The sequence below is a fragment of the Oncorhynchus gorbuscha genome, linkage group LG20 (genome assembly GCF_021184085.1).
Source record: "Oncorhynchus gorbuscha isolate QuinsamMale2020 ecotype Even-year linkage group LG20, OgorEven_v1.0, whole genome shotgun sequence".
NCBI lineage: Eukaryota > Metazoa > Chordata > Actinopteri > Salmoniformes > Salmonidae > Oncorhynchus > Oncorhynchus gorbuscha.
In genome coordinates, this window is record NC_060192.1 from 4,070,075 (window position 1) to 4,086,317 (window position 16,243).

A 16,243-nucleotide genomic window follows, 5' to 3' on the forward strand; every position below is an offset into this window, starting at 1 on the left:
TACTCCCAAAGAGTAACCTTTAATGAAGTGGATGAAACTACTTTAAGGAGAAGCAAACAGTGAGCAGATGTTGACAGTCTTTTGTTGGCAAGGCGACTCACCTTTTCTAGCTTGAAAAGGTTTGTCGACAACTCCCCATAGATTTCTGCATTGAAGTCGGCTGGTGATCTGTGTTGCACAACGTGTTTGAAACAAAATATGCTCCGAATTAGCCTTCATGTCTGAATCCAGGTGAATTCAGTTTCAGCTCATTCCCATGGCATGATGCAAATGAAAGACGACAAACGCAAAGGTCCATTTTATTTTATCCCGTCATGGGAAATGTTTGGGAAAATGACATCAAAACCCACGTATTACACATATCCATAACATGATATAGAATGACAGAGATTCGTGACTGACCAAGTCATTCTTTGGGTTTTCCAACTGTTTGTTAAGATACATTCCAGATGTATCTTGCATTATAACGCCATCTACTGTATAACAGGGCTAATATGGCTGGATTCTTATTGGATTGCAGTTGTTAATATGTTAACGAATTCCCATTGCTGCACTGTTATCTCAGACAAAGCTCTAGTGGCAGCTCTTACTTGGTGCGTGCATAGTCCCCTACGGAACCCAACAAGTTCAACTGCTTCTCAAGAACCACAATCTTGAAGTCCATGTAAGTCCATGTAGCACGAGGACAAGACAAGGACACTTTCTCTGCAAAGACAACACAAAAACGTCACACACCCATACGAGGGCTGGAATCCCCAGGAACCCCTTTAGCTTTCAATAAGTAACAAGTATTTACAATTCAACTCCCATTGTTGAATCATCTCCCACATGACACAAACACACAATCCCGCAACCAAGTTAACACCCAGGCCGTGACAAAACGGCCAGGTCACTTGCCTTGTTGCGACATTCCCAGCGACAAGTGAAATGATTAGGGAAATGACTTGTCAGGTGACTTCGACACCACCTTATCACCCACAATGAGAGGTTACTCACAGGAACAAAAAGACAAGTAGATGGGTGTTCAATGATGTCGGCTGTGGCGATTTCACTTTGAATTCAACCCCCCTGGGCAGGCTTGGACAGCCCTACAGATGAGACGGGATTAGTGCACAGGTCAACGACACAGATGGACAGATTTACGAAGCATTTGCACCGTGAAAGGTTTCTTTTTTTCTTCTTCTCCCGAATGGATTTAAAATCTCAAATAGAAAAAGCTAAACAAATCTTTATCGACACTTGCAGAACTGCATCTTTACGATCTTAACCTTTCTATTAATGTTTATTTACATTATGTTCCATTCTTCAGCTTCCATTCCCTCTGGAAAATGATCGGTGCCTGGCCCGGAGAATGGATCGTTATCAAAAGAGTCTGTTTCCATTGCGTCGAGCTCATGCGTAGGGGCATCATGCAATTCTGGTGAGCGGCTCGGTGCTTTTGGTTCGGGGTCTAGAGGTGGATGTCCGCATGCACCGCCATCTCTCTGTTCTTCACCGCGCCCAGGAGCGTGCCTGGGATGCTGGGAAACTCTGCACAAACAAACACAGAATGCTCTCTGTGAACACTACAGGCTGCTAAGCATGTAAACATTATTAACGTCGCTTCTCATCCCCTTTCGATTCAACTAACTACTAACATCATCAGATGTGGCCTTGTTAATGGGTATCTAATCTGGCTCGCTTGTGCGCACTGAGACCATGTTAGCCCACTGAGCTAAAGCCTAGGCATTCTCTTGGGGGGCGAACAGGAGTCTTTAGGTCTCAGGCAAGATTACACTTCCCGTGCATGTGGCTCACTTAACCACCTTTGTGTTATACTCAGCCCTCCAATAAGCACATGCAGTGAACAGGTGAAATTACGTACAGGTCTTGATAGTTGTACGAGGACAATCCGCCTACAACCAATCAATACTTTATCTTTGCAAATAGATGTTATTGATTTGTTTAAACAAACCATAAAGTCATGACTGTATCACCATGTAAAAACTAAATAGTGTCTGTTTAAATACAGTTGAACTCTTAGGTCTACAGGCTACAAGACAAAGTGAGCCTGAAACAGTCAAATTTGGCTACAACTGTTTTTGGGCAAAGAAGCATAACTAACTGAAAGCATCTGATTGCACCTGGCAGTCCAACACATGACTCAATGCTACTTGTGATTCCAACTTAGCTTCTTTTTTTTATTTTTTAAATGTTTTTATTTCACCTTTATTTAACCAGGTAGGCTAGTTCTCATTTACAACTGCGACCTGGCCAAGATAATGCATAGCAGTGTGACACAGACAACAACACAGAGTTACACATGGAATAAACAATAAACAAGCCAATAACACAATAAACAAGTCAATGACACATTAGGGGAAAAAAAGTCAATATACAGTGTGTGCAAAAGTCATGAGGAGGTAGGCAATAAATAGGCCATAGTAGCGAACAATTACAATTTAGCAGATTAACACTGGAGTGATAAATGAGCAGATGATGATGTGCAAGTAGAGATACTGGTGTGCAAAAGAGCAGAAAAGTACATAAAAACAGTATGGGGATGAGGTAGGTAGATTGGGTGGGCTATTTACAGATGGACTATGTACAGCTGCAGCGATTGGTTAGCTACTCAGATAGCTGATGTTTAAAGTTGGTGAAGGAAATATAAGTCTACAGCTTCAGCAATTCCAGTCACTGGCAGCAGAGAACTAAAAGAAAAGGCGGCCAAATATGGTGTTGGCTTTAGGGATGATCAGTGATATTTTCCTGCTGGAACGGGTGCTACGGGTGGGTGTTGTTATCGTAACCAGTGAACTGAGATAAGGCGGAGCTTTACCTAGCATAGACGTATAGATGACCTGGAGCCAGTGGGTCTGGTGACGAATATGTAGCGAGGGCCAGCCGACTAGAGCATACAGGTCGCAGTGGTGGGTAGTATGAGGTGATTTGGTAACAAAACAGGTGGCACTGTGATAGACTGCATCCAGTTTGCTGAGTAGAGTATTGGAAGCTATTTTGTAGATGACATCGCCGATGTCGAGGAATGGTAGGTTAGATAGCACAGTGTCCAAAGAAGGGACAGAAGTATACAGAATGGTGTCCTCTGCGTAGAGGTGGATCAGGGAATCACCCGCAGCAAGAGCGACATCGTTGATATATTTGATATATACAGAAAAGAGTCGGCCCGAGAATTGAACCCTGTGGTACCTCCATAGAGACTGCCAGAGGTCCCAACAACCAGCCATCCGGTTTGACACACTGAACTCTGTCTGCAAAGTAGTTGGTGAACCAGGCGAGGCAGTCATTAGAGAAACCAAGCCTTGGCCAGGTCGATGAAAATGGCTGCACAGTACTGCCTTTTATCAATGGCGGTTATGATATCGTTTAATACCTTGAGCGTGGCTGAGGTGCCCCCGTGACCGGCTCGGAAACCGGATTGCACAGCAGAGAAGTTACGGTGGGATTCGAAATGGTCAGTGATCTGTTTATTAACTTGGCTTTCGAAGACTTTAGAGAGGCAGGATAGGATAGATATAGGTCTATAGCAGTTTGGGTCTAGAGTGTCACCCCCTTTGAAGAGGGGGATGACCACGGCAGCTTTCCAATCTTTAGGGATCTCGGACGATACGAAAGAGAAGTTTAACAGGCTGGTAATAGAGGTTGCAACAATGGCGGCGGATAGTTTTAGAAATAGAGAGTCCAGATTGTCTAGCCCAGCTACTTTGTATGGGTCCAGGTTTTGCAGCTCTTTCAGAACATCTGCTGTCTGGATTTGGGTGAAGGAGAAGCTGGGGAGGCTCGGGCGAGTAGCTGCGGCGGGCGGGCTGTTGGCCGGGGTTGGAGTAGCCAGGAGGAAGGCATGGCCAGCCGTAGAGAAATGCTTATTGAAATGTTCGATTATCATGGATTTATTGGTGGTGACCGTGTTACCTAGCCTCAGTGCAGTGGGCAGCTGGGAGGAGGTGCTCTTGTTCTCCATGGACTTTGTCTCCATGATGTTGCATATCTCTGTCTTTGTGTGTTATGATTGTATTGTCTTTCACCAGGAGGATGGTTGGATACCCCTGCCATCATAGAGGGATAACCAACCGGCCCTTTTCTCATAGTCTGGGTTCTGAGAGCCCGAGCTGCTGCTCTCCAACATGTCCTGCCTCCTGTGGCGCATCACCCCATCTAGGTCTGAGAAGTCTCCAGAGAAATCTTACACACACACAGAATATTTACGTTATTTTGATCCAATTTTTAAAAATTGTCCAGACACAGAGGGTACAATAGAACAATTACAACACGCAAACACACTTTGCTGTATGGTCATATATGAGGAAGATTTGGGAGAAAGGCAACAGTCTCAGTACTGACCAGAGGAAGTGATGAGGGACAATCGCCTATGAAGCTGTTCTCAGCAGAGGAAGTTATGGGGCTGCTCCCTGTATTGTCCCCCTACAATGGTGTCCAATGAGTTAGACTTGAAAAGGCCAACTGCACAATACTAATGCTATAGTTTAAGAATGAAGTGCTTTGAAAGGCTGGTCATGGCTCACATCAACAGCATCGTCCCGGATATCCTAGACCCACTCCAATTCGCATACCGCCCCAACAGATCTCAATTGCACTCCACACTGCCCTTTCCCACCTGGACAAAGGGAACACCTACGTGAGAATGCTGTTCATTGCCTACAGCTCAGTGTTCAACACCATAGTGCCCACGAAGCTCATCACTAAGCTAAGGATCCTGGGACTAAAAACCTCCCTCTGCAACTGGATCCTGGACTTCCTGACATGCTGCCCCCAGGTGGTAAGGGTAGGCAACTACACACTGATTCCCCAACACTAGGGCCCCTCAGGGGTGTGTACTTAGTCCCCTCTTGTACTCTCTGTTCACCCACGACTGCGTGGCCAAACACGACTCCAACACCATCATTAAGTTTGCTGACGACACAACCGTGGTAGGCTTGATCCCCGACAACGATGAGGCAGCCTATAGGGAGGAGGTCAGAGAACTGGCAGTGTGGTGACAGGACAACAACCTCTCCCCAAATGTGAGCAAGACAAAGGAGCTGATTGTGGACTACAGGAAAAGGCGGGCCAAACAGGCCCCCATTAACATCAATGGGGCTGTAGTGGAGGGGGTCGAGAGATTCAAGTTCCTTGGTGTCCACATCACCAACGATCTATCATGGTCCAAACACACCAAGACAGTCACGAAGAGGGCACGCCAAAATCTTATCCCCCTCAGGAGACTGAAAATATTTGGCATGGGTCACCAGATTCTCAAAAAGTTCTACAACTGCAGCATTGAGAGCATCCTGATCAGTTACATCACCGCCTGGTACGGCAACTGCTCTGGCATCTGACCGTAAGGTGCTACAGAGGGTAGTGCGTACGGCCCAGTACATCACTGTGACCAAGCTTCCTGCAATCCAGGACCTATATACTAGGCGGTGTCAGAGGAAAGCCCATAAAATTGTCAGAGACTCCAGTCACCCAAGGTCATAGACTGTTCTTTCTGCTACCACACGGCAAGCAGTACCGGAGCTCCAAGTCTAGAACCAAAAGGCTCCTTAACAGCTTCTAACCCCAAGCCATAAGACTGCTGAACAGCTTCTAACCCCAAGCCGTAAGACTGCTGAACAATTAATCAAATGGCCACCGGACTATTACATTGACCCCTCCCTCCATTTGTTTTGTACACTGCTGCTACTCACTGTTTATTATCTATACATAGTCACTTCACCCCTACCTACAAATGACCTCTAACCTGTACCTCCGCACACTGACTCAGTATCGGTACCTCCTGTATATAGCCTCGTTATTGTTATGTTATTATGTTGTTTTTTGAATTTTTTTACTTTAGTTTATTTGGTAAATATTTTCTTAACTGTTCTTGAACTGCACTGTTGGTTAAGGGTTTGTAAGTAAGCATTTCACGGTAAGGCCTACACTGTTGGTTAAGGGTTTGTAAGTAAGCATTTCATGGTAAGGCCTACACTGTTGGTTAAGGGTTTGTAAAGTAAGCATTTCACAGTAAGGCCTACACTGTTGGTTAAGGGTTTGTAAGTAAGCATTTCACGGTAAGGCCTACACTGTTGGTTAAGGGTTTGTAAGTAAGCATTTCACAGTAAGGCCTACACTGTTGGTTAAGGGTTTGTAAGTAAGCATTTCACAGTAAGGCCTACACTGTTGGTTAAGGGTTTGTAAGTAAGCATTTCACAGTAAGGCCTACACTGTTGGTTAAGGGTTTGTAAGTAAGCATTTCACGGTAAGGCCTACACTGTTGGTTAAGGGCTTGTAAGTAAGCATTTCACAGTAAGGCCTACACTGTTGGTTAAGGGTTTGTAAGTAAGCATTTCACAGTAAGGCCTACACTGTTGGTTAAGGGCTTGTAAGTAAGCATTTCACGGTAAGGCCTACACTGTTGGTTAAGGGTTTGTAAGTAAAGCATTTCACGGTAAGGCCTACACTGTTGGTTAAGGGTTTGTAAGTAAAGCATTTCACGGTAAGGTCTACACTGTTGGTTAAGGGTTTGTAAGTAAAGCATTTCACGGTAAGGTCTACACTGTTGGTTAAGGGTTTGTAAGTAAAGCATTTCACGGTATGGTCTACATTGTTGGTTAAGGGTTTGTAAGTAAAGCATTTCACGGTAAGGCCTACACTGTTGGTTAAGGGCTTGTAAGTAAGCATTTCACAGTAAGATCTACGCTTGTTGGTTAAGGGCTTGTAAGTAAGCATTTCACAGTAAGGTCTACACTGTTGGTTAAGGGTTTGTAAGTAAGCATTTCACAGTAAGGTCTACACTGTTGGTTAAGGGTTTGTAAGTAAGCATTTCACAGTAAGGTCTACACTGTTGGTTAAGGGCTTGTAAGTAAGCATTTCACAGTAAGGTCTACACTGTTGGTTAAGGGTTTGTAAGTAAGCATTTCACAGTAAGGTCTACACTGTTGGTTAAGGGTTTGTAAGTAAGCATTTCACAGTAAGGTCTACACTGTTGGTTAAGGGCTTGTAAGTAAGCATTTCACAGTAAGGTCTACACTGTTGGTTAAGGGTTTGTAAGTAAGCATTTCACAGTAAGGTCTACACTGTTGGTTAAGGGTTTGTAAGTAAGCATTTCACAGTAAGGTCTACACTGTTGGTTAAGGGTTTGTAAGTAAGCATTTCACAGTAAGGTCTACACTGTTGGTTAAGGGTTTGTAAGTAAGCATTTCACAGTAAGGTCTACACTGTTGGTTAAGGGTTTGTAAGTAAGCATTTCACAGTAAGGTCTACACTGTTGGTTAAGGGTTTGTAAGTAAGCATTTCACGGTAAGGTCTACACTGTTGGTTAAGGGTTTGTAAGTAAGCATTTCACTGTAAGGTCTACACTGTTGGTTAAGGGCTTGTAAGTAAAGCATTTCACGGTAAGGCCTACACTGTTGGTTAAGGGCTTGTAAGTAAAGCATTTCACGGTAAGGTCTACACTGTTGGTTAAGGGCTTGTAAGTAAAGCATTTCACGGTAAGGTCTACACTGTTGGTTAAGGGTTTGTAAGTAAAGCATTTCACGGTAAGGTCTACACTGTTGGTTAAGGGTTTGTAAGTAAGCATTTCACAGTAAGGTCTACACTGTTGGTTAAGGGTTTGTAAGTAAGCATTTCACAGTAAGGTCTACACTGTTGGTTAAGGGTTTGTAAGTAAGCATTTCACAGTAAGGTCTACATTGTTGGTTAAGGGTTTGTAAGTAAGCATTTCACAGTAAGGTCTACATTGTTGGTTAAGGGTTTGTAAGTAAGCATTTCACAGTAAGGTCTACACTGTTGGTTAAGGGTTTGTAAGTAAGCATTTCACAGTAAGGTCTACACTGTTGGTTAAGGGTTTGTAAGTAAGCATTTCACAGTAAGGTCTACACTGTTGGTTAAGGGTTTGTAAGTAAGCATTTCACAGTAAGGTCTACACTGTTGGTTAAGGGTTTGTGAGTAAGCATTTCACAGTAAGGTCTACACTTGTATTCGGCGCATGTGATTTGATGTTGTATCTCGGGACAGGAAGGATGCAAATACATGCTGGAAAAAACAGATGTCACATGACAAATTACAATGAAAGAATAATATTGTTACTAATTAAGAACAAAATTGACGATTGAATATCTACAAATAAAACTGGTCTAACCGCTCATTTGTGGTTGTGATAACGAGTGCATTTGGCACCAAAATAGCAGTTTTAGACTTTAACTATTTAACTAGGCAAGTCAGTTGAGAACAATATCTTATTTACAATGACGGCCTACCCCACAGCCACTGGGAATACCGATCACAGACGGCTGTGACACAGCCTGGGAACTAACCAGGGTCTGTAGTGACGCCCCTAGCATGCCTCTAGCACCGCAATACAGTGCCTTAGACTGCTGCACTGATACAGCATGTCGATCTGCAGTGCACAGGTGTGACCTGAGAAGAGACAGAGGATGTCAAGCAAAATGTATTCTGCAGACACAACAACACCGTGTGTCTAATCAAGTGAAATAAGAACGCAGTTTCTTTTAAAGATGAAACTGGAGAAAATAGTCACCCTATGTCTTTTGTGTGTGAAACGGCATGATTTATTCATTGATTAACGTTTTATTGTCATTCAATGGACTACTGAGTAGTCACTACTCCATTTACTTTGTCTGAGTAACTAATCCTTACTGATGTATCTGAATAAGTCCCTGTACTGGGAATTTGTCTTGAATATCTACAAGAAGACAATACATGAAAATGTTGACAAATTTGACTTTAAAAAAAAAAATCCAAATGTATATGACTTTCTTTACACCCTAAAACCTAACTTTGCAAATGACCAAACCTATCGACATTGAGGTGCATGTGCAACTAGGTCATGTCAAATATATGCATCCACCCAAAGATCATTAATAATAATAATAATAATAATAATAATATATGCCATTTAGCAGACGCTTTTATCCAAAGCGACTTACATTAGGGTTGTCAGTTAAACCTGGTCAGGATAAAAGACTATTGTGAGCTCAAATTTGTAATCAATAAACACAATGCTAGTTTTGCAAGTCGCTACTAAGCTACCATGCTAATTCTGAACAAACATATTAACATTGTGGAGACCAATTGAAAATGTGTGGATGGCCTGATATACAGTACAGTATAAACACACCTGGTTGGACTGGGGTTTATTTCTTCCTTCAAACTTAGTTTCACCGTCACTTAGAGTTTGCATTGGGGAAGGCATTGGGGAAAGCTGTTCCACAGCTTTAGAGCTGAAAAGGGGGACACGATTTACACACATAAGCACAGTGGCAAACCATACATCAAGTGCTTGGTACAAAAACAACGATGTAGACAGACAACTTCAGTAGAATAGCTCAAAACAAGTTGACTTGGCTGTGTCCTTACTCTCAATGACACATCCGCTTTGAATGACATTTAAGTAAAATATTGTTTCCACTAGGTCTACTGAAGTCAAAAGGAACAAGCAGCTCTCATGGGGACAGCCGGTCACGTCCCCTGCAGCATGGTTGTGTAAACTGTGTTGTCTTTAGAGCAACGTCAAGGCTCGTCGACACAACACCGGGCCAAGCTTCTGCAGGGTTGCGAACAGGTCACAAAAAAAGGACTTACAAAAAATGTGTGTTTCTTATTAGTAAAAACAACTCACACATTTATGGTATTACAACAAATGAGAAAGTCATTGACTAAAGCACGTGTCAAAGTCATTCCATGGAGGGCCGAGTGTCTGCGTGTTTTCGCTCCACTTAATTAATCAATCAATCAAGGTCACTAACTCCCCCAGGTCTTAATTGACAGGAAAAAAGCAAAGCACAGCAGTGTTTCTGCCCTCTGTGGAATGAAGCAATGTTTCTACATCCCTGGGGTGTGCCCATTGTTATTCTAGACCAGGACTTAAACACTTGATTAAACTAATCTGCTGACACTTGCAGGGGCTTGGAGATTAGTCTAATTAAGTATGTCAGTGCTGGGCTAAAACAAAAATGTGCACCCAGGTTGCTAAAGCAGACATATTCACATAATTACACATAATATGGTATGACATATGAGTCTCACCTCATGAGCGGCGGTTTCTTCCTGCTCTCTAAAAGGTCTGACTCAGGAGCCAATGACAGCTGAGTGCCCACAAACAGACCTCCCACTGGCAAGCGTCCTGGGCCTGTCCTCTCCTCCATTCTCTGCCTCAGACCTAGACACAGGATTGTGACAGTCAATGATATCTTTTAGCTAGCTGAACTCAGGTTGAAATTGCACATTTACCAATGTATACAGTGCATTCGGAAAGTGTTCAGACCTCTTCACTTTTTCCACATTTTGTTACATTACACAGCCTTATTCTAAAATGGATTAAATCATTTTTCCCCTCATCAATCTACACACAATGCATCATAATGACAAAGTCAAAACAGAAATACCTTATTTACATAATTATTCAGACCCTTTGCTATGAAACTCGAAATTGAGCTCAGGTGCATCCTGTTTCCATTGATCATCCTTGAGATGTTTCTACAACTTGATTGGAATCCACCTGGGGTAAATTCAAATGATTGGACATGATTTGGAAAGGCACACACCTGTCTATATAAGGTCCCACAGTTGACAGTGCATGTCAGAGCAAAAACCAAGCAATGAGGTTGAAGGAATTGTCCGTAGCGCTTTGAGACAGGATTGTATCGAGGCACAGCTCTGGGGAAGGGTACCAAAACATTTCTACAGCATTGAAGGTCCCCAAGAACACAGAGGCCTCCATCATTCTTAAATTTAAGTTTGGAACCAACAAGACTCTTTGGCCGCCCGGCCAAACTGAGCAATCGTGGGAGAAGGGCCTCAGCGAGATGACCAAGAACCCGATGGTCACTCTGACAGAGCTCCAGAGTTCCTCCGTGAAGATGGGGAAAAAACCTTCCAGAAGGACAACCATCTCTGCAGCGCTCCACCAATCAGGCCTTTATGGTAGAGTGACCAGACGGAAGCCATTCCTCAGTAACAAAGCTCCGTCGTCATGAGTCTGCGCAACACTGCCAGGACCTAGGATCAAAGGAGACACTCAAGGTTTTTAATCCTATATCTCTTGACACACTCGTGAAAATAGTCATGACTTCAGTGAAAATGTTATTTAAATAACGGCACAAAAGCCCAGTGAATTGAATGTTTCATTCCATTTGAGTTAGTAGTTTATACGGTCTAGAAAGGCAGGCAAGTCTGGCTGTATTTTAACTTCTGATACTGAGATGCACTGTCTGTTGTGGCTCATCATTCTCCCAAGTAATTCTATATAATGTGGCCACATATGCTCCCTGCAAGGCCCAGTTCTTAAGGAAAGCTTTGTAACACATGCTCTGCCTCCTCTTCAAAACGAGTGGCTCTTCCTCACGCACCTAGAATCTAGCATTTCAATATAGCCTAAATATTTGTCAGTTAACTTTGAAAACGTATTAGCTTTTTATATATGACATAAAGACAACCGGTCACAATCTTTAAATCAGATTAGGTTCCTTCAAAAGTCCCCTGTAGGCTACCTGCACACGTCCGTCCAAAATACATAGCCGTGGGAATTAACAATTAACAATTCATTTTTAAAAAAATGTCTCAAAGGGTATTGTCAAAATGTTTTGACACCCCTGTTTTCAATACTTCACGAGGATAATTTTTTATTTTTCTAAAATGTCTTATGTGTTGGAGAATGCAGATGGAGGGGTCTCAGAACATTCCTCCATACAGAATCCTTCCAGGTCCTTGATATCCTTCGTCTGCATTTATGGACTGCCCTCTTCATTTCAAACCACTGGTTTTCAATGGGTTTCAAGTCCGGAGACTGAGGTGGCCATTGCAAAATTAGATTTTGTGGCCAATTAGCCCTTTCTTTGTGTATTTAATGTGTGCTCTAGGTTATTGTCTTGCTGGAAAATCCACTTGTGGCTCAGTTTCAGCTTCCTGGCAGAGGCAACCTGGTTTTTGCCAAAAATATCCTGGTACTGGGTAAAGTTAATTTAAGCAATAAGGCCCGAGGGGGTGTGGTATATGGCCAAGGGCTGTATCCAGGCACACTGCGTTGTGTTGTACATAAGAACAGCCCTTAGCAGTGGTATATTGGCCAGTTACCACTAACCCCGAGGTGCCTTATTGCTATTATAAACTAGTTACCAACGTAATTAGAGCAGTAAAAATGTTTTGTCATACTCATGGCATACGGCTGTCATCTAATCAGCATTCAGGGCTCGATCCACAGTTTTTTAAATGCAGTTAACCTTAACAAGGGCCCCAGGACTAGTATAAGTAAAATAACCCCATAACATCCAAAATGCCCAGTTTTAATCAGTATTTGTTTATTTTACAACACATCATTTTGTACTTATGTGCTTATTTAAACTCGCAAGACGCAATAAAAGTTTTCACAATGAACAATCAATGAATCAGAAGAGAAATTTGGAAATATTTGCTGTAGGACCCAATATTGCCACCAGGTGGCACTATTGTCCAGTTTTGTGTGCTAAGGAAGATGACGTTTGCCCTGACAAACACTGACCTAAGGTCTGTTTAGGTTATTCAAATCAATCTATCTTTCTCTTTCTCTCTGTCATATCCAGAAGAAGTGTGAGGCTTCTTACCGGAGGGTACTATAACCAGTCCTCCAATGCCAAGTCCTCCAAAGACCAGACTTACTCAAGCATCTCCTACAGGGAGAGCCCAGTGAAGAAGTGGGTGTGTCAACGATATATATATGTGTGTGTGTCATGAAAACTACCCCAATCCCAGAATTATTACTTTTTAGTGTAGCATATATTTGGCCTCTAATGAAATCTCTCTATTTGGCTGAATTTGTGTGGTTTGATTATTGTTCTAATACTGCTGTGATTAAATCAGATTTTATCAACCAAAGCCCCAACATATGCTAATTCCACATTATCTGCTGAGGCAGCCAGGTGGGTGATTTTCATTCGGACTCGGTATTGTTAATAATACAGATTACTCATTCATGTGTGATTTACATGTGGCTTTATGTGGCTGGCTGGCTGTCTTTTCAGAGTTAGTGAAAAGAAGGTGTTGTGCCTGTCAGGGTCTTTCAGCGGCAGAGCAACAGTTTCCACTGCATCATAGCCACAGAGGAACAGTTTCCACTGCATCATAGCCACAGAGGAACAGTTTCCACTGCATCATAGCCACAGAGGAACAGTTTCCACTGCATCATAGCCACAGAGGAACAGTTTCCACTGCATCATAGCCACAGAGGAACAGTTTCCACTGCATCATAGCCACAGAGGAACAGTTTCCACTGCATCATAGCCACGGAGCAACAGTTTCCACTGCATCATAGCCGCAGAGGAACAGTTTCCACTGCATCATAGCCACAGAGCAACCGTTTCCACTGCATCATAGCCACGGAGGAACAGTTTCCACTGCATCATAGCCACAGAGCAACAGTTTCCTTCTGCATCATAGCCGCAGAGGAACAGTTTCCTCTGCATCATAGCCGCAGAGGAACAGTTTCCTCTGCATCATAGCCACAGAGGAACAGTTTCCACTGCATCATAGCCACGGAGGAACAGTTTCCACTGCATCATAGCCACGGAGGAACAGTTTCCACTGCATCATAGCCACAGAGGAACAGTTTCCACTGCATCATAGCCACAGAGGAACAGTTTCCTCTGCATCATAGCCACAGAGGAACAGTTTCCTCTGCATCATAGCCACAGAGGAACAGTTTCCACTGCATCATAGCCACAGAGGAACAGTTTCCACTGCATCATAGCCACAGAGGAACAGTTTCCACTGCATCATAGCCACAGAGGAACAGTTTCCACTGCATCATAGCCACAGAGGAACAGTTTCCACTGCATCATAGCCACGGAGGAACAGTTTCCACTGCATCATAGCCACGGAGGAACAGTTTCCACTGCATCATAGCCACAGAGGAACAGTTTCCACTGCATCATAGCCACAGAGGAACAGTTTCCTCTGCATCATAGCCACAGAGGAACAGTTTCCTCTGCATCATAGCCACAGAGGAACAGTTTCCTCTGCATCATAGCCACAGAGGAACAGTTTCCACTGCATCATAGCCACGGAGGAACAGTTTCCACTGCATCATAGCCACGGAGGAACAGTTTCCACTGCATCATAGCCACAGAGGAACAGTTTCCACTGCATCATAGCCACAGAGGAACAGTTTCCACTGCATCATAGCCACAGAGGAACAGTTTCCACTGCATCATAGCCACAGAGGAACAGTTTCCACTGCATCATAGCCACAGAGGAACAGTTTCCACTGCATCATAGCCACAGAGCAACAGTTTCCACTGCATCATAGCCACAGAGGAACAGTTTCCACTGCATCATAGCCACAGAGGAACAGTTTCCACTGCATCATAGCCACAGAGGAACAGTTTCCACTGCATCATAGCCACAGAGGAACAGTTTCCACTGCATCATAGCCACAGAGGAACAGTTTCCTCTGCATCATAGCCACAGAGGAACAGTTTCCACTGCATCATAGCCACAGAGGAACAGTTTCCTCTGCATCATAGCCACAGAGGAACAGTTTCCACTGCATCATAGCCACGGAGGAACAGTTTCCTCTGCATCATAGCCACAGAGGAACAGTTTCCACTGCATCATGGCCACGGAGGAACAGTTTCCTCTGCATCATAGCCACAGAGGAACAGTTTCCACTGCATCATAGCCACAGAGGAACAGTTTCCACTGCATCATAGCCACGGGGAACAGTTTCCTCTGCATCATAGCCACAGAGGAACAGTTTCCATTGCATCATAGCCACAGAGGAACAGTTTCCACTGCATCATAGCCACAGAGGAACAGTTTCCTCTGCATCATAGCCACAGAGGAACAGTTTCCACTGCATCATAGCCACGGAGGAACAGTTTCCTCTGCATCATAGCCACAGAGGAACAGTTTCCACTGCATCATGGCCACGGAGGAACAGTTTCCTCTGCATCATAGCCACAGAGGAACAGTTTCCTCTGCATCATAGCCACAGAGGAATAGTTTCCACTGCATCATAGCCACAGAGGAACAGTTTCCTCTGCATCATAGCCACAGAGGAACAGTTTCCACTGCATCATAGCCACGGAGGAACAGTTTCCACTGCATCATAGCCACAGAGGAACAGTTTCCACTGCATCATAGCCACAGAGGAACAGTTTCCACCGGCATCATAGCCATGGGGCCAACAAAGGACGGATCTTAGTCATGCACAGCACAGAGCACTGCCTGCCTGTCTGTCTGTTCATCCATATAGCACTATGCCAGTGAAGCCTTGCTTGATATTGTCATGAGATCTCCTTGAAAACCCCTAATTATTCACGATGACCTACCCACACGTGTCCAGGAAACCTTGAAGATCTATTACCAAAGGTAACCTACACATGCATGAGCAAACACACACACTACGGGCTCGAGTGTGTCTGGTAGAAGTCAAATATCAGTGAACACAACCTGCGAACACAATCTCCTTGCAGACCGTTGTCATGGAAACATTGAAATGCCCAAACAAATGTCTTTTAGCCTGTATATTTCACCCCTCTACTGCCATTTCACCTCTCCAAGAGCCCTGCTTAATTCTAGGGCTGTAAAAATAGAAAGAGTAGTTTGGCCGTTCTGCTTTCAATCAACAACAAAAAAACGTGACGATGCTCTCTCAGGTGACAGTATGTCAATCACAGGAGGTTGGTGGCATCTTAATTGGGGAGGACGGGTTCGTGGTCATGGCTGGAGTGGCATCGGTGAAATGGTATCAGATACAGTACACCAAACACATGGTTTCCATGGTTTCCAGGTGTTTGGTGCCATTCCATCTACCGCCACTCCGTCCACTACTATGAGCCGCCCTCCCCTCAGCAGCCTCCACTGACATCCGTCCATAACAGACACGTTTAATGAGATGGACTTACAGGGCAGAAGTGAAGTGCCCCTCTGTAGGTCTCTCTCCTGGTGAGTGCAGCTGTTTAATGCAGACCTCCAAAGGACAAGCCGGGATAACGCTGTAATGTTGGTAGTGCAATAGAGCGTGGACACAATACATTTTATATGAGTCTGAATTGATCGTCGTTTATCTACAGCTGGTACGTAGATGCCACAATTATTACCCCCCCCCCTCTCTTTTTTTCATTCTTCTGCTATTTCTCATCTCCTCCCTTACCTCATCACATCAATCTCTCTCTCTTTCACCCTCTCTCTCCCCTTCTCTCTGTTCTCCTGAGCAGCTCGCAGGCAAGCGGTTGATTGCTTCCCAGACCTGACTAACGTCACAGCT

The 16,243-nt window shown here is 43.9% G+C and overlaps 1 long non-coding RNA gene across 1 annotated transcript; it reads right to left on the reverse strand.

The window, feature by feature from the left end:
- Positions 1-388: 388 nt before the first annotated feature.
- Positions 389-10,326, reverse strand: LOC124006752. Its single transcript, XR_006833831.1, has 6 exons — positions 10,268-10,326; positions 10,030-10,162; positions 9,122-9,224; positions 1,291-1,530; positions 997-1,088; positions 389-705 (listed from the first exon to the last, which is right to left on the reverse strand). It is a non-coding gene; the product is annotated as an uncharacterized LOC124006752 (long non-coding RNA).
- Between the last annotated feature and the right edge of the window lie 5,917 nt (positions 10,327-16,243).